This window comes from Trichosurus vulpecula, chromosome 2 (assembly GCF_011100635.1).
Source record: "Trichosurus vulpecula isolate mTriVul1 chromosome 2, mTriVul1.pri, whole genome shotgun sequence".
Lineage (NCBI taxonomy): Eukaryota > Metazoa > Chordata > Mammalia > Diprotodontia > Phalangeridae > Trichosurus > Trichosurus vulpecula.
The window spans coordinates 24,932,310-24,957,755 of record NC_050574.1 but is presented as its reverse complement, the minus strand read 5'-3'; positions in this window follow the sequence as shown (position 1 = coordinate 24,957,755).

Below are 25,446 nucleotides of genomic sequence, written 5' to 3'. Positions count from 1 at the left end.
TTCTTCATATCCTCATCTGACAAAGATACTGGATAGGTTTGTCATTTCCTTCTCCAGTTCATTTTACAGATGAGGAACCTGAGGCAAATAAGATTAAGTGAGTTTCCCAGGGTCACATATCTAGTAATTGTCTGAGGATAGATTTGAACTCATGAAGATGATTCTTTCTGACTCCAGGCTTCTCATCTAGCTGCCCTCAGGCATATAGTAGGTGATTATTAATTGCTTCTTGAGTTAAATTAAACTGCAAGTAGATCAGTTTTGTCAAAAAGTAGAATGTGTGAAAGAAAGTAATTGTTATTGGAATTTATTGTAAATAATTGAAAGAGAATTCCTATTCAAAACAACTATAAAATTCAAACAGATTTGGGGGGTCAACCTACCAAAGCATACTCAATACTTGTCACATTCAATTGCAAAGTGCTCCTGAAAGAAATAACAACCTAAATAGCTGGAGAAATATTCAGTGATCATGGTTGGGCCATGCCAATATAGATGGGTAGATAGACAGACAGACAGACAGATAGACAGACAGACAGAGAGACAGACAGATACATGTAAATATATATATATATATATATATATATATATACATGTATATATATATATTAATGACAGCACTACTAAAGTTAAATTGCAGTTTTAATGCTATGCCAATCAAATTGTCAAAGGTATACTTTAGAGAACTAGAGAACAGAATAATAAGATCCATCTGGATAAACAAAAAAACTATAATATCAAGAGAAATAATGAATAAAAGACAGAAATAAAGGGGGAATAAGACTTCCACACTTCCCTATAATAAAGCAATCATCTAAATCACTGAGTGCTGGTTAAAAAATAGAAAGTAGGGCAATGGAACCGACAAGATGAGAGAAACTCAATAACTCAGAGTCTGATGAACCCCAAAACATAAATTACCTAGGAAAGAATTCCTTGTGTGATATGAACTTCTGGGAAAACTAGGAAGCAGTCTGGCAGAAACTAGGTTTAAACCAAAAGCTCAGGCAACATCCCACAATAAAATTCAAAATCTCTATGTGCCATAAATATTGAAAGGTATACCATCAAAAAAGAAGAGAAGCTGGTTATATACCTTTCATAGATAGGAGATGAATTCTTAACCAAACAAGGGATAGAAGCATTTACAAATTAATAATTTTGATTATATGGAATTGAAAACCTTCTGAAAAAAATAAAATTAAGTAAATCTAAGATAAGAAAGGAAATGGTTAATGGGGGTTGGGAGAGACCTTTGTATTAACTATCTCAGTTAAAGGTTTAGGATCTATGATATATAAATGATCAACAGAGATATTTAAGTCCAAAAGCCATTCCCCAATCAATAAGTTATCAACAGAGATGAGAAATAGTTCTCAAATAAGGTGAAATTAAGTAATATAAAAACAAATGATATTGACAACAATTTTATTTTTTTAAAAGGCTCTTCCATACATGCCTGCCATTCAGTACTCTGCTAGAGTTCTCATTAGGAGATAGAATCAACCATGGATTCTGCAAAAACTATTCCAAAAAATATGAACACTGAAGGGTCCTTCCAAGATGGAATGGTTTTAAATACGGGCTTGGTTGTGACACGTCTGTCATTCTATAGAAAGTAATATCCTTGAGAGCAGGGCTGTCATTTTTGTCTTTGTATCCCCAACACCTAGCGCAGTCACTGGCCCCAATTGTATTGCTATAAAGATGCCAGACTCTCTGCTCCAGAGTTTGCCAGTTTGGAAATACTTCTTTGAATCTGGCTTTAAAACCCATTGGGGAGAGGAAGTGAAAGGAAAAGAACTGCACTGTTTATTCTGTGATACATGGGAGAAAAGATAAGGTCCAGTCACAAATGCCGACTCCCTCTCCTAACAATCTCTGGTGTGATGCAGAGCAAGTCGGAGCAACTCCAAATTGCTAGGGAGCTCACTCCTGGCCCCAGCCTGCCTGCTTCCTGATTCTTTAGATGGGGGAGAGGCAGGTGGAAGGTCAGAGGTCTAACCTCAGGCTGCAGCCAAAGGGGCCAATCTTTGTTTATGATGTTTAGCTTCTGATCAGTTTACCCCTCCAAGCCCCAACTCTTACATGGGCAAATATGTCCCGTGTCCGATTATGAACAAAAGAAATCCAGCAGCTGCAATGTCCCTGTCTGTGTGATTGATGTTAGTCCAAGTAAATATTCTCTCCAGAGAGAGGAGCTACACAGCCTTGCTTCTGTTTGGGCTGAGGGGTAGTGGGGAGTAGTGGACACTGATCCTATTTGGAAGTCACACCTCTAAATAAACTAGAGGACTTGGAAGCAAAGAGATATCCATGTATACACATAAACATAGGTGTACATAATGCACATATATCAGGATGTCTGAGAGCATAAAACCACATTAAGATTTCTAGGATCCTCCTGTGCATAAATAGACATACACACTCCAATATATATATATATATATATATATATATATATATATATATATATATATATATATATATATGTTTGTGTGTGTGTGTACTTATGCATATATATATACATATATTGTGTGTACATATATTTATTTCTGTGTAGATATACTTAGGGCAGCTAGGTAGCATAGCAGGTAGGATGTCAACCCTGAAACAGGACGACTCATCTTCCTGAGTTCAAATCTGATCTCAGATACTTACTAGCTGTGTGACCCTGAGCGAGTCACTTAACCCTGTTTGTCTCAGTTTCTTCATCTACAAAATGAGCAGGAGAAGGAAATGGCAAACCACTCCATTAACTTTGCCAAGACAATCCCAGTTGGGGTCAGAGTCAAACACAACTGAACAACAAAATAGATAGTATGTATGTATTATATAACATATGATATGTGCTTTTATATTATTATATCTACCTAAAAAACTTATATACATATATACGTGGGTTCTTTTGTTTTTGAGGGGGAGGGGAGAAGGCAAGGCAACTGGGGTTAAGTGACCTGCCCAAGGTCACACAGCTAGTAAGCATGTCAAGTGTATGAGGCCAGATTTGAACTCAGGTCCTCCTGACTCCAGGGCCAGTGCTCTACTTACCTCACCACCTAGGGATATGTGTGTGTGTGTGTGTGTGTGTGTGTGTGTGTATGTGTTTGAGGTAGACACAAACTAAATTAAGGTAGGATCAGCCTCCTGTCAAGTGATTGTACTCCACAGAATACATTAATTTTTATAGTTAGGGCATCCCATGCTTTCCTACATACAGTCATGCGGCATGACTTTATTTCCTTGTGTTAAAAAAAACAACCTATACTTTCACACTCATCAGGAAGATGTCACCACATATATTCCAGCCCCAGACAGCTATAGCTGCCCCTGGTACCTTCTTCTCACTCATAAGCATCACCCTATACTGACAGATACCCATGGAACTCCTAAAGGGGGTAGCATTAGATCCCTTCATCACTCCCACTGAAAGATCAAAGAAGACGCAGTGGTGGGACTCCTGGGACTTCTAAAACTATGATGATATGAAGTCCAATCTTCCTGTCTCTTCCTCTCCCCCATGCTTTGATACTACCACCAAGGTTAGCATTCGATCCTGGGATACTATGCTCAAGTCTGGGAATCACAAATTTAGGGAGGAAATTGAGAAGCTAGAAGAGTGTGCAGAGGAAGGTAGTCCAGATGGCAAAGACTCTAGGGTTCACTTGTGGGAGGACCTGTTTCAAGATATCAGGATGGTTAGTCTGAGATAGAGAAAACCTAAGGGAAGGATACTTGTCTTCAAGTATTGTCATGGAAAGGTAGGCTAGCGAGAAGAGATCTGCTCTGCTTGACCCCAGAGGGCAGACCTAGGAGTCAGAGCTATAACTAGGCACGTGTTCTTGGGGCTTTGTCCCTGTGGCACTGAACTGGAGAGGGCATAGAGTAGAATTATTATGGTAACTAATAACCCCTCCCACTCCTCTGAATTGGTCTTAATTACGTCTATTACTTTTTGCACTGTGAATTACAAGGTTTATTTGAGAGTACTTTATTTCTGCCTGCCTTTGGCACACTTCTGTAACCAGGCATTAACATCCCAGCTCTGCCAGAAAAAATAGGTCAAAAGTGGAGAGATGATTCAAGTTCAGGAATTTCCTAAATTGGCCCTTCTCAAAGTGGAATAAGGTGCCTTGAATCCCCCTTCCTGGAGATCCTCACACAGGGGCCAGAGGATCACTTCTAATATACGTTGTTCGGTTGTTTTATCAGTTATGTCCAACTCTTTGCGACCCAATTTGGGGGTTTTTTGGCAAAGATACTGGAGCAGTTTGCCATTTCTTTCTCCAGTTCATTTTACAGATGAGGAAACTGAGGCAAACAGGATTAAGTGACTTGCCTAGGATCACACAGCTAGTTAAGTGACTGAGGCCAGATTTGAACTCATGAAGATGAGTTTTCCTTACTCCAGGACTGGTACTTTATTCACTATGGTGCCACCTAGCTGCCTCATAGATGATACAGAGTAAATTTTGGACTAGAGAGTGTCTCAGGTCTCTTTCACTTCTGAGTTTGTATGATTCTATAATGTTACCTCCATCAATAAAAACAAGTCAGGTCATTTTTTTTCAGATAGCTGCAACTCCTAGGATTGAGGTACCTCTGGCTAATCAATTTCGTTTTGCAGTCAGACCTCCCCTCCTGGCCCCAACTTTCCTAAGGCACCTTTTAATTCAATTCTAAGTACCTTCTGAAACCTTATAATCACATATTAGTAGTCCTTCATCCCTCTCCAGCCACAGATCCCTGAGGGAACTTCAAAAATCCTTTCTGATGGCTTTAGACAAGGAACAATTCCCCCAGACCAAATTGTTCTCTACAGACTGAAGCAAAGTCATTTAAACTCACAAGCAGGAAAGTGGGGGGTGGGGAACCCAGGTAAAGAATTTTAATCTCTTGCTTGTCATGTTCTCATTTTTAAAAGCAGTCCAGCTTAATGCCAGCTGAATGGCAATGGACATTTGGAAGAAGATTGGGTTTCTCTAGAACTGTGGAGAACTTGATAAAGACACTACTCAGGGACCTCAGCGAGATACAAAGGGGAATCTTGGGACAGAACTCACCTTAGGTGAGTGAAGGGAAATCAGGCTTGCCTGTTCTCCCTGAAACGCTGAGACAGAGCCATGACAGAATTGCCATCTCAAAAAAGCCTCTGCTTTTCTGCCCTCATCTTTTCTCTGTTCAGTGTTCTCTAGGCATGAACTCATGTGCCCTCTGTTCTGTCTTACCTCTTTTCTGGAACTTCCATACTGGAAACTTCTAACCGCATTAGAAACTCCTAGCTTCCTAGCTTATTGTGGTGTTTCTGCCTGCAAATTCAAAGGTAGGAAACCAAATGGACCCATGTAAGTGGAACCCTTCCTCTTCCTCTAAAAACAGCAGTGAGTTCCTAGGATCAATCTTGCACAGTGAAAGAGCAGTGATTTTTAAAGTCAAAGGACCTGGATTCAAATCCCAGGTGTTTTACTGTGTCACCTTAGACAAATAATGACTTCTCTGAGTCTCAGTTTTTCATCTCCAAAAGGAGGGTGTTGAGTGAGATTTCCTCTAATTTATCTCTCATGTTTATAAGCTTGACTCTATACCTGAGCAATCCTGACTTCAGAACTGTCTTGACCCCCCAAACTCCAGAGATGTTGGAGTTGCCCTGAAGTATGGACCCATGAGTTCCAGCAACAGCTGAGTCCTAGTCCTAGTCCTTTCAACTGATCAGTGCTATCCCATAATGCTAAGACTGCCTGAAGATATCCCCAGTTGCTTCTCTTCTGTCTCTTCCGCCTCTCTCCTTGCAGGTCTAAAAGCCAGCCCCAGTGCATGGAGGCAGGTGGGCAGCTGGAGTTTGGAGGTTTCTGTGGTGGTCCCAGTATAAATGAGAAAGAGAGAGTGGGGAGGATCAGTGAGGTTTGCCACATTGTCCTTCCTCCAGCTTCCTTGAGGGCCTCCAGTTAAGCATAGGGCCACCCCACAAGCACGCCAAATCATAAGGCTTATTACTTTTAGCCCCAATAGCTTCACTTGGTATTTTAGTGAAGACACTTTAGAACCAAGGACAGCTCAGGGCAGCCAGGCAGGCTGCATCTAACTAGAATGGGGCCCATTCCAGATGTGTTTTCTATAACAGGGTGAGCTTGGACTCTTCTGGGATGAGCCTGGGCCTAGTGCTTTGCTTCTTAAATGTGGCTATTTTAAGATTCCCCACTGCTGGGATCTGGAGGGAATGGCCCTTAGGAATTGGAACCTCTTATTATCTCCTGCCTCTTTAGCAATCTGCATCACTGCTTCTTGTCCCTTCATAGCCTTGGTAATTTAATTGGGGAACAGTTCTCTCCCTCTGGGCAGAGCTGGCCTCTTCACAAAATAGGCCATATTGGTTCCCATGAGGTTGAGAAAGCTGAGTTCCTAAGGTCACTCTCACATCCTCCCTCTCCTTCAGCCAGCTCTGCTCTCTCAAGAAAATAACAGGTAATATAAGTTGTTCCCCTAGGCTGCTAGGTGAATATTCTCTTGGCTTCTGAGGGAATCTCACCCTGAATAGAGATTGCTCTGTTCAGTACAGTTTCAATCCATCAAAAATTTATTAAACCCCTGCCACCTATGATAGGTATTTGGGATACAAAGACAAAAGCCTGATGCTACAAATGCTTATTTTGGTCTTCAATCATTTCAGTCTTATCTGACTCTCTGACTGCATTTGGGGTTTGCTTGGCAGAAATACTGGGGTGGTTTGCCATTTCTTTCTTCAGCTCATTTTTTACAGATGATGAAATTGAGGCAAAAAGTTTTAAGTGACTTGACCAGGGTCACGCAGCAACCAGATTTGAACTCAGGAAGATGAGTCTTCCTGACTCCAGTGTTCTATCCACTGAACCACCAGGCTGATTTGGCATGCAAAAACAAAATCCTAATCTTATGGATGCTTGTTAGCAGGTAAAGTAACTTATCTTAGCTAAAGTGATATAGTCCGTTGAACATCGCAGGTGGGTTTTGAACCCAGGTCCTCTTTCTCCAGGGCCAATGTTCTTTCCACTACACTGTACTGACTGCCACTGGAATGTAAGCTCCTTGTTTATTTTTGTATCTATTCCCAAAATGTGACACAGTGTTTGGCACATAGTTAAGTGCTTGATAAAGGCTTTTGATTCCCTCATTCATTATGTGGGGAAATGACGGGGGCAGAGCTTTAGCTTGAGCATTGTGGGAGGATTTGATTAGCAAATTATAAGTATATGAGCTTCAATACATTTATTTTAGCAACAGAGAATAAAGTCCAGTCTATCCCTTCAATGTCTGCCCAGTCTCCAGCAGCAAGGTGCCCTCCAGGGCTCTGGAGACTGAGGGCATTGTGACAAAGATAGACCCCTAGGATTACCTCAGTCAATAAGCCTCCTCCTCAGAAAAACAAAATGGTAGAAGTTAGTGTGGCACAATGAGAAAAGTGGAGGGTTTGGAGGCAGAAGCCTTGGCTAGGTCCCAATCCTAGGCTTACCGCTTATGATCTGTGTGGACTGATATTATGCATTTAACACTTTGGGGTTCACAGTTTCATCTATGAAATGGGGGAGGGCAGAGTAGATTAAATGACCCCTAAGACCCCCTCCAGCTCTCTCTTTCTTCTAAAGCTATGTCCAAAGTTCTTGGAATTAAAATCCACCCACGGGTTTGAAGATAAGATGTATAAAGTGTTTTGTGAGCATGAAGACATTTTACATGGTAGCTGTTATCAATACTGGAGTTTCTGGAGCTAAACCCTGGCTACCGAGCTCTTGCATCTTTGTCCTGATGATATCAAAGATTTAATTTTATTGGAAAAGTGGAGATCTTCAAGAGAAAAGCAGCTAGAAGAATGAAAGACCTCAAGATCACACTGTCTAAGGATCTTTTGACTAGCCTGAAGGAGAGTGGACTTGGGGTGGGGGCATTTTAGATCAAGTATTTAAAGGGCCGCCCCAATGTACAGGTATTGGATTTGTTCTGCTTGGCCCCAGATGGCAGACTGGGAACCATGGGTAAACACTGAAAAGAGACAAATAGAAGCTGGACATAAAGGGGAAAATCTTTTCATGATCATTAAAACTATGAATGATGCAATGAGTTGCCTCAAGAAGTAGTGAGCTCCCTTTTGCTGAAGGTATTCAAACAGAGACTGGATGACCACTTGCCTGGTATGCTATAGAGAAGATTCTTTTTCCAGTATGAGTTGTACTCGCTGAGGTTCCATCCTACTCCAAGATCCTGCATTTATTAAATTGGTGATGACATCCAAAGAGAGAAGGGGCTGGCCCTAGCACTGACTGTTTTATTTTTCTTCATGGCAGCAGAAGTGGTGGGTGGTTAACCTTTTGATTTGATGAGTCTCAGGTCATTTTTAGCACCTTCTTCTCCTCCTCCCTCCCACCACCACCGTGAGTCACTATTCAGTTCCAATCTCCATTTCCTGAGAGGAGGTGGGACACCACCTCACCCCAATCCCCAAACATGGGGCCAAAGGAGAACAATGTCTTGTTCTATCATTTCCTAAGAATGATAGTAGGCCCAAGAAACAGCTTCCTGTAATAGAAAATGGCCAATTAATAATGGATATACCCAGATAGCTTCTCTTCATTTCTAATTCATAACTGACCAAGCTTTTAATCAAACTGGGAGATGGGGGGAAGGGAAGATGGTATTGGGTGTCTCTGGGAATTGTTCTTCCTTCCTGAAAGACACCTCTTAGAAATTTAAATACACCACATCTTCTGGAATTGTGGCTGTTTCAGAGTTTTGTTCAAGTTAGGGTCAGAAGCTTCCTAATATGGCCTTGGGGCCACCTTCCCAGAGTCAGAGAAGATCCTGGGGCTTCATCATTACTCCACAAAGATCAGGGAGCAGGACACACAAGCAATAGAGAATATTCAGGACAGTGTAAGATTGGAGGACCAAGCTTTGAGGTCCTTCCCTACATGTCTGCTAAACTAGGTAAGGCTGTCATTCATGGGATCCCCATATTACTGCAGACCTGTTTGGCTAGGTAGATAATAGAGTGGCTAGAGAGCTAAACTTAGAGTCAAGAAAACCTGAGTTCAAATTCTACCTCAGACTAGCTGTGTGATTCTGAGTAAATTATGTAAGCTTTTCAGCCTTAGATTCTTCATCAGTAAAAGTGGGGTAGTAATAGCACCTAGCTTGAAGGTTTTTAGTGAGGGTTAAATGAAATAATATATGTGAAACACTTGTCAGACCTTAAAGTTGTGCAAAATTTTTAGCTATTATTATGGATATGTAGATTTCAGGCTCATTTTATTTTGAACATAGGTTCAAAATTTAGAGCTTGAAGGGAACTTAGATGCCACAAAGTCCAAATCCCTCTGTGTGGGGGGGGGTGTAGAGAATTAAGGGGGCAGCTAGGTGCTCAGTAGATAGAGTGCTGGGCCTGGAGTCTGGAAGAGCTGAATTCAAGTCCAGCCTCAGACACTTACTAGCTGTGTGATCCTGGGCAAGTCACCTAACCCTGTTTGCTTCAGTTTCCTCATCTGCAAAACAAGCTGGAAAAGGAAATGGTATACCACTCCAGGATCTCTGCCAAGAAAACCCCAAGTGGGGTCATGAAGAGTCTGGCCTGACTGAAATGACTGAACAACAAAGGAGAGGTTAAATGGGTTTACCATGGTGTAAGAATTTGAACCTTATTCAAAGTCCAACGTCCATTCACTTTATAGAATCTTGGAGTCTTTGAGTAAGAGTTGGAAGGGACTTCTAAGGCCATCTAGTCCAAACCCTCCCATTTCACAGATTAGGAAATTGATCCCAAGAAAGCTTTAGTGGTCACACAGGTAGCCAAAGACAGAGATGGGATTGAAATGAAGGTCTTTAGATTCCAAATCCATTGTCCCTGTCATACAAGGTTTCATTCATAGAGTCATAGAATCTCCAAGTTAGAAGGCTCCTCAGGGATTACCTAATGTAACCCATGCCTGAGCAAGAATTCCTTTAATAACATTGTCAGCTAATGGACCTCCAGAGATGGCTCATTCTATTTTTGGATGGCTCTAAATGAAAAGATTTTTTTAAACATTGAGTCTAAATCTTCCTCTGAACAACTCCCTCTCCCCTCCCTGTAGGGTCTAGTTTTGGCCTCTAAAATCAAGAACACATCTAATTTATCTTCCATACCATATCCCTTCTAGTGCTTCAAAACAGCCTTAGTGTTCCCAATATCTTATCTTCTCCAGGATAAATATTCCTAATTCCTATAACTCAGACTAATAGACTTCATCACCATCTTTGGGATATGTTAATGTTTCTCCTAAAATTTGGTCTGACACATGAAATTCAGTACTCCAAGGGTATTCTGATCAGGGTAGAGTGTGTTACAATTGGGATTTCAACAAAAGGGTAAACTGAGGTAGATCTTTGCACAAGATAACATTTATCCTACCTGGATCAATTTTAATATTCTCAAATGGGAGGGGGACATTTATTCTAACATTCACTTTCATCAGGGCTCTGAAAGCAGCCATCTGGTCAGCAACTAAAGACAGAACCAAGAGCCTGCTGGTCCTACATATTCTATTCAAAAGCAACTCTTTTGTATTCATTTCCCAATATATCCTTCCCCATATAGAGGAGTCCAAGTTCCGTTTTCATCTTCTACTACCTACCTTTATTTCTATTTCCTAAGTAAGACTTTCTAAAATCTGAGTTAGTCAAGAAGCACACCATAAGGAGACATTGGTCTGCTTTGATAGCACTCCATTGTCTCCTTGGAATAATTTCTTTTGTGACTTTAGAGGTGTGTTCTTGAGTTCTTCTCATGCCTATCATGCCAATTTCCATTACAGAATGTTAGGCCATTATGTCCCATCACACTTTTTTCTAACTCCTTTATAACCCTTTCAAAAGGAAAAGAATAACTAAAAAGAGGCTATGGAATAGCATTGTAGATTAAGGATATGAATTCATGGGAGGAAATCCATAAAATGATGGTGGAGAGAGACTGATTAGAGTAAATTTGGATTAAAATAATAGGTGGAAACAGAAACAATCTTGTCACAGGAGTAAACTACAGACTACCTGGGAAGAAGGAAGAATTAGAGAGTTTAAGAAACATCACAAACCTGGCACAGAAGTATACCATCAAGTTGGAGAATGTCAACTAACTAGAGCTCTTTCTGACAGTGAGTCTATCAAGTCAACAAGCATTTATTACATGCCTAATGTGTGCCAAGCACTGTGCTTAAGTGTTAGTGATACAAAAAAGGGCAAAAACACAATCCCTACTTTCAAGGAGCTCATATTCCAATGGAGAGTCAATATGTAAATAACTAGGAATACATAAGATATGCATGGTGTAAATGAAATAATATCTTAGAGAAGAAGGCATTAACCATTGGGGCATAAGGGAGGGATGTTTCCTGAAGATGGTGAAATTTGATCTGAATCTTGAGAGAAACCAGGGATTCTAAGAGGCAGGGCATTCCAGGCATGAGGCATAGACAATATGAACGGATGGAGATAAGAGATAGAGTATAACTTTGGAGAGGTGGGGGACAGCAAAGAGGCCAGTATGAGCAGAATGTAGAGTACATGAAAGGAAGAATAAGAAAAGGCAGCGAGATGGTACCATAATACATAGACTACCAGGCCTGGAGTCAAGAAGACTGAACTTCCTGAGTTCAAATCTGGCCTCAGACACTAGCTGTGCTACCCTGGACAAGTCACTCAACTCTGCTTGCCTTACTTGTAAAATGAGCTGGAGAAGGAAATGGCAAACCAGTCCAGTAGCTTTTCCAAAAAAACCCCAAATGGGGTCATGGAGAGTTGAACACATCTGAAAAAGACTTAACAATAATAAATATATAAGAAGCCTGAAAGATAAGAAGGAGCTAGTTTGGGAAGGATTTTAAATGTCAAACTGAGAAATTTACATTTGAGCCTGAAGGTAATAGGGAGCCACTGGAGTTCATTGGGTGGGGCAGTGACCTTGTCAAACCTGTGCTGAGTGAAGGATGGATTGGAGCAGAGAGAACCTTGCGAGGGGGAGACCAGTTCAAAGATAAGAGCAGAACAGTCAATAAATTCTTGACTTGATTTAATAATAATTTCATTTTTTAAAAGATCTGATTCTAACTAATAAGCAGGAAATGGTTGCTGATTTGGAGATAAAAGATATCTTGAGGGTGAATCACTGTTCCACCTTAAAATTTCTGAAGAAAGCTGAGCATAGATTGCCTTGCACCATAGTTTTGGGTCAAGTGGATTTCAAAGGGTTTAAGAGAAAGCTAGACCTAATATTCTATAGCAGCAACCAAGAGGGATAGAAAGCTCTCAAGAATATAATTCTAAGGACACAAACAGAAATTATTTCAAGGAGGGAAAAACAAGAAGCTATCTAAAGAGACCAATGTTTCTTTTTTATTTAATTGTATTTATTTATTACTACATTTTAACCAATGTTTCTTTGTGGAGATCTCATTAACCAACTTAAGTTTTTGAAATACCAGTTATAATAACCAAACTTGGCCATAAAGATGAGATGAGAAAATACACCTCCCTCTCTTCTTTGGAGAGGTTGGGGACTATGGGTGTAGAACATTACATAAATTGTCAGAGTTGGAGGATATTTGGAATTCTGTTAGCAATGTTGAACTGCATTGCTTTTTGCTCTTTTTTTTATTCATTGCCATAGGCTTTTATTACAATCGTTCATGACTCATTCGATATGCATTTGGAAATGAAGAGGGACAGGTTCTGGGCCTATGATTTCATTGAGAGAAAAAACTCCCTGGATGCTCCTTCTATCAATACAAGTCAGCATTTTTTTCTGCAACATAGAGAATTGATAATAATAACAAGTGGTTAAGTGACTTGTCCAGGATGACATAACCTTTCATGTCATTGGCAGATCTCAAACCTAGGTCTCCCGGGCTTTGATACTGGCTTCCTACCTATAATTCCATGCTGCCTTCCTTTGGGGATAGAGGTGATATAAAAATAAAATAGAGCAAGGTATTTTTTAAGGACACACAGAAGACAAAAGCAATAGGAGGTAACTGAGAATGAATACAAAATAGTAACAAAATCCTTAAAGAATAGTGTCAGGAACACTAAAACTTAGGGTGGTGAGGCATGCTAATGAAAAAGCCAAGATTTGTTTTTCTTTTCTTTTCTTCTTTAGTTTTAGCTGTGTTAGAGAAAGAGGCTGCTCCTCCCTCCCTTGAGGTCTTTAACAAGTTCTAGGGCATCACATATTGGGGTTACTTAAGAGGAGATTCTTGGTCAACTGTGAGTTGGACTAGGTTGGCCTTCTGGTCCCTTTCATTCGATAGTAATCTCCTTGAGGGCAGGGATTGTCTTTTATCTCTTTTTATATCCCCAATGTTTAGCATAGTGCCTGACACATAGTAGGTACTTTAAAAATGTCAATTAATTGGTTTCCAAATATGAGATATTGTGTTTGAAGGAAAGATTGGTGTAAAGACAGTGCAGTACAAGAGAAAGAGCATTGACTACTGACTCTGGAGTTGGAGAATGTGAGTTCAAATCCCAGACTCAGTGATCTCAGATAAGTCATTTAATTTCTTTGGACCCCAGTTTCTTCAACTATAAAATGGGGGAAAGAGGTTGGATTAGATGGTCTCTGGGGTTTCTTGGAGCTCTACTCTATGATCTATAATCCCATGGCCACTGTTTGGAGCAGCAGGACAATGATTATTAGTAACAATGACAAGGCAAAGCCACTCAAACAGGAAGAAGAAAAGAAGGAAAGAAGCATTTATTAAGTTCTTACTATGTGCCAGGAACTATACTAAGCTCTTTATAAATACAATCTCAGTTGATTCTCACAACAACCCTAGGACATAGATGTTACTATCTCTATTTTATAGTTGAGGAAAATGAAGCAAACAAAGGTTGAGTGACTTGAGTAGGGTCACACAGCTAATAGATATATAAGGCTGGATTTGAACTGAGGTCTTTGGACTCCAGGTTCAGCATTCTATCCTGTGATACCTTGATGCCTTTAAAAAGGATGTCAGATTGGATTGATGTTTTACTCGACTTCCCCAGAGACTATATTTCATTTTTCTTTTCCAAAATAAAATGATCTCTGGATGGAGAAAGAATGAGCAAAATATGCTGGATAAAGAGATGAAACTCAAGATATTTGAGCACATGGTAAGAGAATACCTCACTGTCCTCACTGGGTTTGGGTTACCATGCTTGGACAAATAATACCCTAGAGCAGTGATTTCAAACTAAAATAGGGTTTGAATACTAAATGGAACATAAAAATCCCCATGGGCTAAATCTTGACTAAGTTTTTTAATGTAATTATCTACATTTTATTGTATTTTTTTATTTTGTTAAATATTCCTTAATTACATTGTAATCTGACTTGGTCCACACTCAAGAGTATTGTGGGTTGTGTGTTTTATATCTCTGCCCTAAAATATGGAAGATAGAAGAGAAGCCTTGGGGCAGAAGTGCAAATGTTGCCCCAATTTTCAAAATACGGAAGAAGGCAAATTCTTCAAAGTATGAGATGGTAAGTTTGATTTTGATTACTGGCAAAATTCTACTATTAAAAGCCTAGAATGTGAGAAATTGAAATAGTGACCCTAGGGTCCCAAAGAACCAGTCATGCCAGACCCACATTTCACTTGTTGTTGAATAATAAATAATAGGAAATGTAGTAGGCGTGAAATGTTCTTATTTTAGCAAAATACACTACAAAGATTTTCATGCTCTCCTTGTGGATAAGATGGAGAGATGTGGACTAGATGGAACAGTTAGGTGAGGTCAGAATTAGGTGAGTGACCAGACCTACAGAATAGTCTTGAAGGGCAATTGTCAAATCAGAGAGAGGTCTCTTCTCAAGTGCCCCATATATTTCAACATTTTATGTACGACTTGGATGAAGACATGGCACATTTGTCAGATTTTTAAATGGCACAAAATTAGGGGAAGTGGTAAATAGCTAACATTTTGGACCCAAAAAGACATCATTAAGTTAGAACAATAAGTTGAGTCTTCTAAGAAGGTCAAATTTAATGAGAAGTGCAAAATTCTACCATTGTGCTCAAATGATTTCTCCAGTACAGAGTCAGGGTGGGGTGTAAGAATTCCATTCCCAAAGGACAAGTACAAGAAACATGCTGTCTACCTCCAAAGAAAGAACTGATATTGTCTGAATACAGATTGAAGCATTCTTCCTTCCTTCCTTCCTTCTTTCCTTCCTTCCTTTCTTTCTTCCTTCCTTCCTTTCTTTCTTCCTTTCTTCCTTCCTTTCTTTATTCCTTTCTTCCTTCATTTCTTCCTTCCTTCCTTCCTTTCTTTCTTCCTTCCTTCTTCTTTCTTTTTTCCCTCTTCCTTTCTTCTTTCCTTCCTTCCTTCCTTCCTTCTTTTCTTTCTTTCATTCATACTTTCTTCTCTTTCTTTCATTCTTTTTTATCTAAATCAAATCTTCTTGTACAAAATGACTAATGTGGAAATGTTTTACATGATTGCATATGTATAACCTATGTCAAATTGATTACCATCTTAGAGAAGGAAGAGGAGAGGGATAGAGTTTGGAACTCAAAACATTTAAAAAAAAACCCACATATGTTAAAATTGTTTTAACACATAATTGGGGAAAATATTTTTAAAATATGGGGAAAATAATTCATGTGCAATAAGGATATGGGTTGAAAACTCAAAGATAATTCGTATTAGCATTGGATGAAAGTTGCAAAGAGGTAGATTTTGAATTAATATAAGGAAAATATCTTTAACAAATAAGCTATTCAAAAGTGGTCTAGATTGCCACTAGACAATAAATTGCATAGGGTGTGAGTGGTATAGTGCTTAACTCACAAGATGTGGAGTCAAGAAGGTCTCAGTTCAAGTCTTGCCTCAAATAATGACTAGCTGTGTAACCCTGAGCAAGTCATACTTCTCCGGGTCAGTTTCCTTATCAGTAAAATAGAGTTTCCTTATCTATAAAGTGCTCTTGTAAGGTCCCTTCCAGGTCCCAATCTATGCTCCTATGTACCTACCTTTAGTGGATTCTGAAAACTAGAGGTTTTCAGAAGGATGCAAGATAGCCTCATGGCCAAGATGATGCAGAAGGAATTTCAGATCAGATAAAGATTAAATTTGATGGTCATCATGGTCTCTTCTAACTCTGAAAGTCTGATTTTCATGACTGGCTTGATTTCTTCTCACACATCAGTTGAGTTCTCAAACTTCCCAAATGTTGTTTCACTCATTCAACAAATATCTCATAGTTTCATGACATCTTAAATCTGGAGCTAGAAAGGGCTTTAGAGATCATCTGGTTCAGTTCCCTTATTTGATGTATAAGGAAACTGAAACCCATCAGGGTGAATTGTGTAGCCCAAAGTCATACAGGCAAGAAACGAATACAGATCCTGATACCAAAGCTAACCATGCCCATTAACTGTAAGTTATCTCCCAAAGTCCCGTCCTGGGCTTTCTTCTCTTTTCTCTCTATACCATCTCAAATAGTGATCTCATCGGCTTTAATAGGTCCAATTATCAACTATGTAGATGACTCCCAGAGCTATATATCCAGGCCCTGGATCTCTCCAGTTTCATGAGCTGCCTTCTGGACAAGTCAAACTGGATGTGTCATGGGCATCTCACATTCAACATGTCCAAAAGAGAACTCATTATCTCCCCCCTCCCATGGTAGTGGAAATGTGTGTTTGTTTGTTGGTTTGTTCTGTATGAATTATTAAATGGTTGATTAAATGGTTGTTTTTCTAACACCTTCCAACCCTTATTTTATTATTTGGGGTCTAATTGGTTACTTTGGCTTATGATATAGTTTTAATTTGCCATTGAAACTTACTAGCTGCTTTGTTAAAAATTTCGTGCTCTGGCCTTCCCTGACAGTGTACCCTGATAGCCTAACATTCTGGGCATAGAGCCAGGACTGTCAGTGTGACCACAAAGCTGGGACATGGTACAGCCCTTCAGTCCCCCTGCATCTGGAGATAAGACCTATAGTGGCTCAGATGGTCAGGGGGGAAACGCTCCAAACTCACTTTGAGGTCAAGAAGAAATGGCCCCTTCCTTATATCAAAGTGAGGGAGGATGTCCCATTTCCATCCAGATGGCCAAAATAGAAAAATGCTCCCCCCAAATACTATATAAACCACACTGAAACCCCCAGCCAATAGAGCAATCACTGACAGTCCCTGGAAATCTTGATTATCTCCCACTCTTGGCTGATGTCCAGAGATCTCCTTCCCCATCTCTTGGGGATCACTTATACCCTTGTATACCCCCAGGTTCTTTCTTCCTCTCCCTTGTGCCCAATTAGATTTTACTGTTTTGCACCAACTGCCTCTAAAGTCATTGCTCCTACCCACAGATTGCCAGTGCTGGTAAGTATCAATGCACCATTAATAAAGCCTCCTGCAGTGACTCTTGGAGTCATTTCTTCTTGCCAGAATACAAACAAACCAGCTGGATTGGCAACAAGTCAAGCTGGGGCCACAAGTCTCTTATTTTAGTTCACGAGCTGCTGAGCTGTGACTAAGTGCCCTGATCACTGTACCTCCATGACTGGAGAGCTACCTCCCATCAATCCAGGAGTAGGCAAGAGTCAGGCCACTGAACCATGTGCTCCAGTGGTAGGGACCCCCTGCACTCCTTCCTTCTAATTCATGAGCAATTGTTCTGAACAGAGATCACTTGGCCAGGCAGCCTGATGAACATGGAGCTGATTCAGGATGTAAAAGCAAGAGGTCACCTGGGGGACCTTGAGGTTTAATGAGAGTGCCTCCATCATCCCACTAGATTCATGGAATGCTGACCAAAGTGAGACTAGGACCCTCAGCAGCAGTGAGGATGGTGCCATAATTCAGAACTCCAAATTAAGGAGAAGAGGTCTCAACTTCAAGAATGCCAACCAAGGCTGTGACTAGGGCCTCCAGCTGCTGCTATCAGGGCCAGGTCTGAAACACATGCCTCAGCAACAGGGGATCTCTTCCTTCTGTGGTCAAGGCAAATCCTTCCAGGTGGTATAAGTGGTTACACCAGTAGTATTGACATTACTAAGATACCCTCAAACTCTCCCATCTTCCCAATATCTCCATTACTGTCAAGATTATCTCTGAGTCACCCATACTCACAACATGGTGTCATCCTTGGCTATTTATTCTCATTCTGCACATCCAATCTTTTGCCAAATCTTGTGATTTCTACCTCTACAACATCTCCCCCTCCCTCTGACACTGTAGCTCCTCATCCCCTCATGTCTAAACTGCTGCAATAGCCTACTAGCTGCTCTCCTTGCCTCTCCCCATTCCAGCGCATTCTCCACTAAGCTACCAAAATGAGGTTTTCTAAATCACAGGTCTGACCATATCACTTCCCTATTCAATAAACGACAGACCCTCCTTATTACACCCAGGATCAAATATAAACTATATTTTTATTTAAAGCCTTTCAAATCTGTACCCTTCCCACCCTTCCAGTACACTCCTCTCCAAGCACTCTATAATTCAGCTGCATTTGCCTGTTCCCTGTTTTTCATGCATAACAAAGATCCTCCATCTTTGTGCTTTTCGATGGCCATCCCTCAGAGTTAGAATGTTCTCCCTGCTCACCTTTGCCTCAGAGAATCCCTGACTCCCTTCATGACTCAGCTCTAATTCCTTCTTCTACAGGAACCTCCCTCTCCTTCTTCTGCCTCCCCTGTCCCCAGCTGCTAGTGGCTGCCTCTCTGAGATCATCGTCCATTTAGCTTGCATTTATCTTGTGTGTACATAGTTATGTGCATGCTGTTTTCCCCATTAGACTATAAGCTGCTTGAGAGCAAGGACTGTTCTGACCTTTCTTTCTGGCCCTATTTGATCATTTTTGTGGCCCTGATTGGCTCAGAATGAATGTAAATGGCAATTATTTCTGTTTTGGCCAGAAACCCTGAGGTTCTTCCCCTCTCAGATGAAATTTTTTTTGAAGAAGTAAAAAGGCCATTCTCTGCCTCATTTCTTATTAAGCCTGCATCACTGAATGGGCTTTGCCTCAGTCAAATTGAGACTAGTTGAAGACCTTAGCTTGAAAAGGCCAATGCATCCTGGGTCATCTCCAGTCAGTCCTGATCTATATCTGGCCACTGGACCCAGATGGCTCCAGAGGAGCAAATGAGGCTGGTAACTTTGCACAGCCCTCCCTCCCTTAAATCCAGTTCATTTGAATGTCATGGCATCACCTTCCTGATGTCATGGTCCTCTTTGAGAACGAAAGCAGTCCTTAGCACAGGATCTAGCACATAGTAAACACTTAATAAAAGCTTGTTGACTGATTATCTGACTCATTTTTCCCAGTATACCCTGAGGCCATGCTTCTGTACACTAAGTACATGACTTTGTTCTTACCACATGTGGTTCAAAGATGGTGGTGAGGGGAGTGGTACAAGGCAAGTAGAAGACCCTACATTGAAAATCGAGGTTAGAGGGAAAAATCATTTGCTTTCCATCTACCACATGACAGTAACTAAGGGAACACCCACCCTGCTGGGGTCATATGGACAATGAGATTCTTTATCTCCCTGGTTGTTTTTGATCAGACTGCTCAGACTTTTGTCTCTTCTGTGCCAGTCTCTTTTCAACACACTCTGAGAAAAACAGTAGATCTACAGAAGGACCATTTTGAACCTCATCACCCACATAAACTAAACCAGAAGGAACCCTCACCTGAAATGTCCTATCTTACTTACCAAGGCCAACAAATTCAGTGTCTAGCTAGGCTATGTCTTGATCCAATAAGGCAGCAACAGTGCTCCCCAGAGCTATGGTGTGTGGCTGCTGGATGCTCTTATTTTAACCACAGGTTCATCAACAGTTGAAACACATATAATTTGGAAGCGTATGTTTATAGCCCTGAGGTCTCCTTGAAAAAGATTTAGCAACCAGCTCACCACCAGTTGGTCCACTGTCCATCATCAAGTTGTAATTAGAAATTAAGCTGGATGGCCCAAACCAAAGTTTATGGGAAAGACCCTTCCCTGCTTTCTCCAATTCTAATAAAATTAAAGAGAGTGAGTGAGAGAATTGAACTCCTCTGGAAAAACATTGACCTAAAACTGTCACCACTTATTCATTGGCATTGTCCAAGTTTACTGCAGTTATTTGGAAAATTAATTCTGAGAGCCTGTGGTGCTGTGGTAAGAAATGTGGTGGGCATGGGGGATGTCTTCTGTGGGCCCCAACTGGCACAGAGCATGCTCAGGAAATCAATACCACTGAGTGGAGGAACCAACATTGCAGTTAAGTGTGAGATGTGGAAATAAAAGTGTAGGAGGTTTTAAAATAATAACCAATGAAAATAAGACTTATTAGGCCAGCAGCAGAGGAGAAATAATTTACAGGTTACCAGGGGTGCAGAGTTCTCCTTACTCATCTCACTTATAATGTCAATGAGGCTCTGCCAGCTTCAGAGGACTGGTGATGCCAACAGCACAAGAAGATGGAATGACTGAGACAGGAAGAGAGAATGCTTTGCACTGATCAGAGATTGGTAAGGCCAAAGGACCCAGTTAACCCATAGCTAACCACAGTGCATAAAGTGCTAGACCTGGAATTAGGAAGACATCTTCCTGAGTTCAGATACAGCCTCAGATACTTACTAGCTGTGTGACCCTGGGCAAGTCGCCTAACCTTGTTTGCCTCAGTTTACTCATCTTCAAATGAGCTGGAAAAGGAAATGGCAAACTATTCCAGTATCTTTGCCAAGAAAACCCCAAATGGGGTCACAGAGAGCCAGACACAACTAAAAACAACTAAACAACCAGAATAACCCTATTTTTTTCCTGCCCATATAATAATAACTGGCATTTAGATAACACCTTAAAGTAACAATCAGTCAAAAATTTATCAAGGACCTACTGTGTGCCAGGTATTGTACTAAATGCTGGGGCTACAAGACAAAAGTGAAAGCATGCCCAGCCCTCAAGGAGCTTACAGTCTAATGAGTGAGATCATATGTATATACAAACTATACAGAAATTAATACAAGGTGATTTTCAGAGTGAGGGCAGTAGCCACTGGGGTATCAAAAGAGAAAAGACATGAGCATCTGAGGGAATCAAGAAGGGCTTTGCATAGAAGGCAGTGATTCATTTGGGATAATTTAATTAATTTAAGGAAATTAGGAATTCCAAGAAGTGAAATTGAGGAGATATTTGCATTCTGATGTGGGGGACAGCCCAACACAAAGTCACATCGATGGGAAATGGAAGTACAAAGTATATCACACACATCGCCTCATTTAAAACTTATAACTTCATTACATAAGTACTGCTGGGGTTATCCCCATTTCACAGATGAGGAAGAAGAGGTGACAGACAGTGTGCTTTGGTGGACAGAATTTGTGCCTTCTGTCACAGGTACAGATCCCACTTTCTTTGCCTGACACCCTGGTGGGCTTAGGCAAACCACTATATCTCCCTGGGCCTCTATTTTGTCCTTCATACAAAGTAGAAGTTGGACCTTTGTTCAATTGTTCTTCAGTTGTGTCTGACTCTCTGTGACCTCATTTGGGTTTTCTTGGCAGAGATACTGGAGTAGTTTGCCATTTCCTTCTCCAGCTCATTTTACAGATGAGGAACTGAGGCAAACAGGGTTAAGTGACTTGCCCAGGGTCACACAGCTAGGAAGTGTCTGAGGCCAGATTAGAACTTGGGAAGATGAGTATTCCTGACTTTAGGCCCTACACCCTGTGCCCTATGGTGCTGCCCAGCTGCCCAGGGAGTTGGACCAATTGGCCTTGAAGATCTCTCCCAACTGTAAATCTGTGGTCCTATAACTTATGTGTAGTCACACAAATAGTGTTAGAAGCAAAATTCAATTGTGTATCTTTCCTGACTCCACTCCTAATTTATCTCTTCACAATACAATGCCATCTTTACATACTTGGAAAGTATTTAATTATAATTTATGAAAATTACATATTCCAAAAGATATATTCAGATACATGACTGATTATTTGCTTTATAAATGAGTTATTTATAGAATAATCCAAGTATGTGTAACTACAATAATGAAAGCAAAACCAATTTTATATTGATTCTTAGGTATACATGATGTTCTTGCCAATAGAAGGTAGGCTTTCTGAAGACAGGGACACTAAGATGAACCTAAAATCTAATTTTAACCCTGCAGAAGAAATTAAAAAGCACTTCCGGGGGGGGGCGCAGAGCCAAGATGGCGGCTGGAAAGCAGGGACTAGCATGAGCTCCCCACCGAGTCCCTCCAAAAACCTATAAAAAATGGCTCTGAACCAACTCTAGAACTGCAGAACCCACAAAAGAGCAGAGGGAAGCAGGGCTCCAGCTCAGGACAGCCTGGATGGTCTCTGGTTGAGGTCTATCCCACACGGAGCTGGGAGCTGGGAGCAGAGCAGAGCCCAGCGTGAGCGGCGTGGACCACCCAGAACAAGAGCCAGGCACAGCGGGCCCTAGCGCCCTGAATCAGTGAGCTGAGGCAGTTACCAGACTTCTCAATCCACAAACACCAAAGACAGCGGAGAAGGTTAGTGGGAAAAGCTGCGGGAGTGGAAGGAGTTCCTGGTTCGGCCACTGCCCCCGGGGCAGCGGAGGTGGGGCAGCTACAGCTGCAGTTGCTTCCAGCTCCAGGCCCACCCGGTGGGAGGAATTAAGTGGCAGATCAGAGCAGGAGTGCACAGCCTGATGAAGATCTAAGCCCAGTCCGGGTGGGAGGTTCTTGGGGAAGGAGGAGTGCTGGTGTGGCAGAGCTGGCGCATCCCCCCCAAACGTGGAACATAGAACTCTCTAGTCTACAAGCAGTCATACCCCGCTGAAAAACTCGAGGGTCAAGTTAGTTGGTTGGGAATATGGCCAGGCAGTGAAAATGCACCCAGATTCAGTTTCAGACTTTGGATTCTTTCTTTGCTGACAAAGAAGACCAAAATATACAGATAGAAGAAGTTAACAAAGTCAAAGAGCCTACAACAGAAGCCTCCAAGAAAAATATGAACTGGTCCCAGGTCATGGAAGAGCTCAAAAAGATTTGGAAAAGCAAGTTAGAGAAGGAGAGGAAAAATTGGGAAGGGAAATGAGAAGGATGCAAGAAAACCATGAAAAACAAGTCAATGACTTGCTAAAGGAGACCCAAAAAAATACTGAAAAATACACTGAAGAAAACAACACCTTAGAAAATAGACTAACTCAAATGGCAAAAGAGCTCCAAAAAGCCAATGAGGAGAAGAATGCCTTGAAAGGCAGAATTAGCCAAATGGAAAAGGAGGATCAATGGCCCACTGAAGAAAATACTGCCTTAAAAATTAGATTGGAGCAAGTGGAAGCTAGTGACTTTATGAGAAATCAAGATATTATAAAACAGAACCAAAGGAATGAAAAAATGGAAGACAATGTCAAATATCTCATTGGAAAAACCACTGACCTGGAAAATAGGTCCAGGAGAGATAATTTAAAAATTATTGGACTACCTGAAAGCCATGGTCAAAAAAAGAGCCTAGATATCATCTTTCAAGAAATTATCAAGGAGAACTGCCCTGATATTCTAGAGCCACAGGGCAAAATAGAAATTGAAAGAATCCATCGATTGCCTCCTCAAATAGATCCCAAAAAGAAATCTCCCAGGAATATTGTCGCCAAATTCCAGAGCTCCCAGATCAAGGAGAAAATACTGCAAGCAGCCAGAAAGAAACAATTTGAGTATTGTGGAAACCCAATCAGAATAATCCAAGATCTGGCAGCTTCTACATCAAGAGATCAAAGGGCTTGGAATACAATATTCTGGAGGTCAATGGATCTAGGATTAAAACCTAGAATCACCTACCCAGCAAAACTGACTATCATGCTCCAAGGCAAAATATGGATTTTCAATAAAATAGAGGACTTTCAAGCTTTCTCAGTGAAAAGACCAGAACTGAATAGAAAATTTGACTTTCAAACACAAGAATCAAGAGAAGCATGAAAAGGTAATCAAGATAAAGAACAAGAAAAAGAAATTGCAAGGGGCTTACTAAAGTTGAACTGTTTTGTTTACATTCCTACATGGAAAGATGACAAGTATGATTCATGAGACCTCAGTATTAGGGTAGCTGAAGGGAATATGCATATATATGTGTATATATATATATATACATATATATGTGTGTGTATATATATATATTTATGTATGTATCTATATAAGTGAATGTGTATGTATGTGTATATATATATATATATATATATATATATATACAGAGAGAGAGAGAGAGAGGAGAGAGAGAGAGAGAGAACAGACACAGGGTGAGTTGAAGATGAAGGGAAGATATCAAAAAGAAATAAAATCAAATTAAGGGATGAGAGAGGAATATATTGAGAGAGGGAGATAGGGAGAGATAGAATGGGGTGGATTATCTCGCATAAAGGTGGCAAGAGGAAGCAGTTCTGTGGGAGGAGGAAAAGAGAGCAGGTGAGGGAGGAATGAGTGAATCTTGCTCTCATCAAATTTGGCCTGAGGAGGGAATACCATACATACTCAATTGGGTATCTTACCCCACAGAAAGAAGAGGAAGAAGATAAAATAAAAAAGGGGGGGATGATGGAGGGGAGGGCAGATGGGGGTGGAGGTAATCAAAAACAAACACTTTCATAAGGGGACAGGGTCAAGGGAGAAAATTCAATAAAGGAGGATGGGTTGGGAAGGAGCAAAATATAGTGAGTTTTCACAACACGAGTATTGTGGAAGGGTTATACATAATGATACACATGTGGCCTATGTTGAATTGCTTGACTTCTTAGGGAGGGTGGGTGGGAAGGGAAGAGGGGACAGAATTTGGAACTCAAAGTTTTAAAAATAGATGTTCAAAAACAAAAAAAAAAGTTTTTGCATGCAACTAGAAAACAAGATACATAGGCAATGGGGTGTAGAAATTTATCTTGCCCTACAAGAAAGGAAGGGAAAAGGGGATTGGAGGGGAATGGGGTGACAGAAGGGAGGGCTGACTGGGGAACAGGGCAACCAGAATATATACCATCTTGGAGTGCGGGGGGAGGGTAGAAATGGGGAGAAAATTTGTAATTCAAACTCTTGTGAAAGTCAATGCTGAAAACTAAATATGTTAAATAAATAAATTTAAAAAAAAAAAGCACTTCCTTCTGTGGAACAAAGACGTGGGGGACCATGGGCTTAGAATGTTCTATCTACTGCCAGATGTGATCACTGCATTAGTTTGTTTTCCTAAATCATCTTTGTCTGTATATGCATTTGAACAAACATACTTGTAGGTACACATGCATTCTAGATAAAGCTGAAATAGTTTGCAAAGATTTTTCCTTGGGACTTTTCTGTCTGATTTTAGCAGTCCCTAGAGTAGATGTATAACCACCTACCTTTTTAATTCTCTTCCTGTATGTTATACTATACTCAAATTTATTTGCAGTCCTTAACTCAGGGGTTCTTAACCTGAGGCATATGAATTTACTTT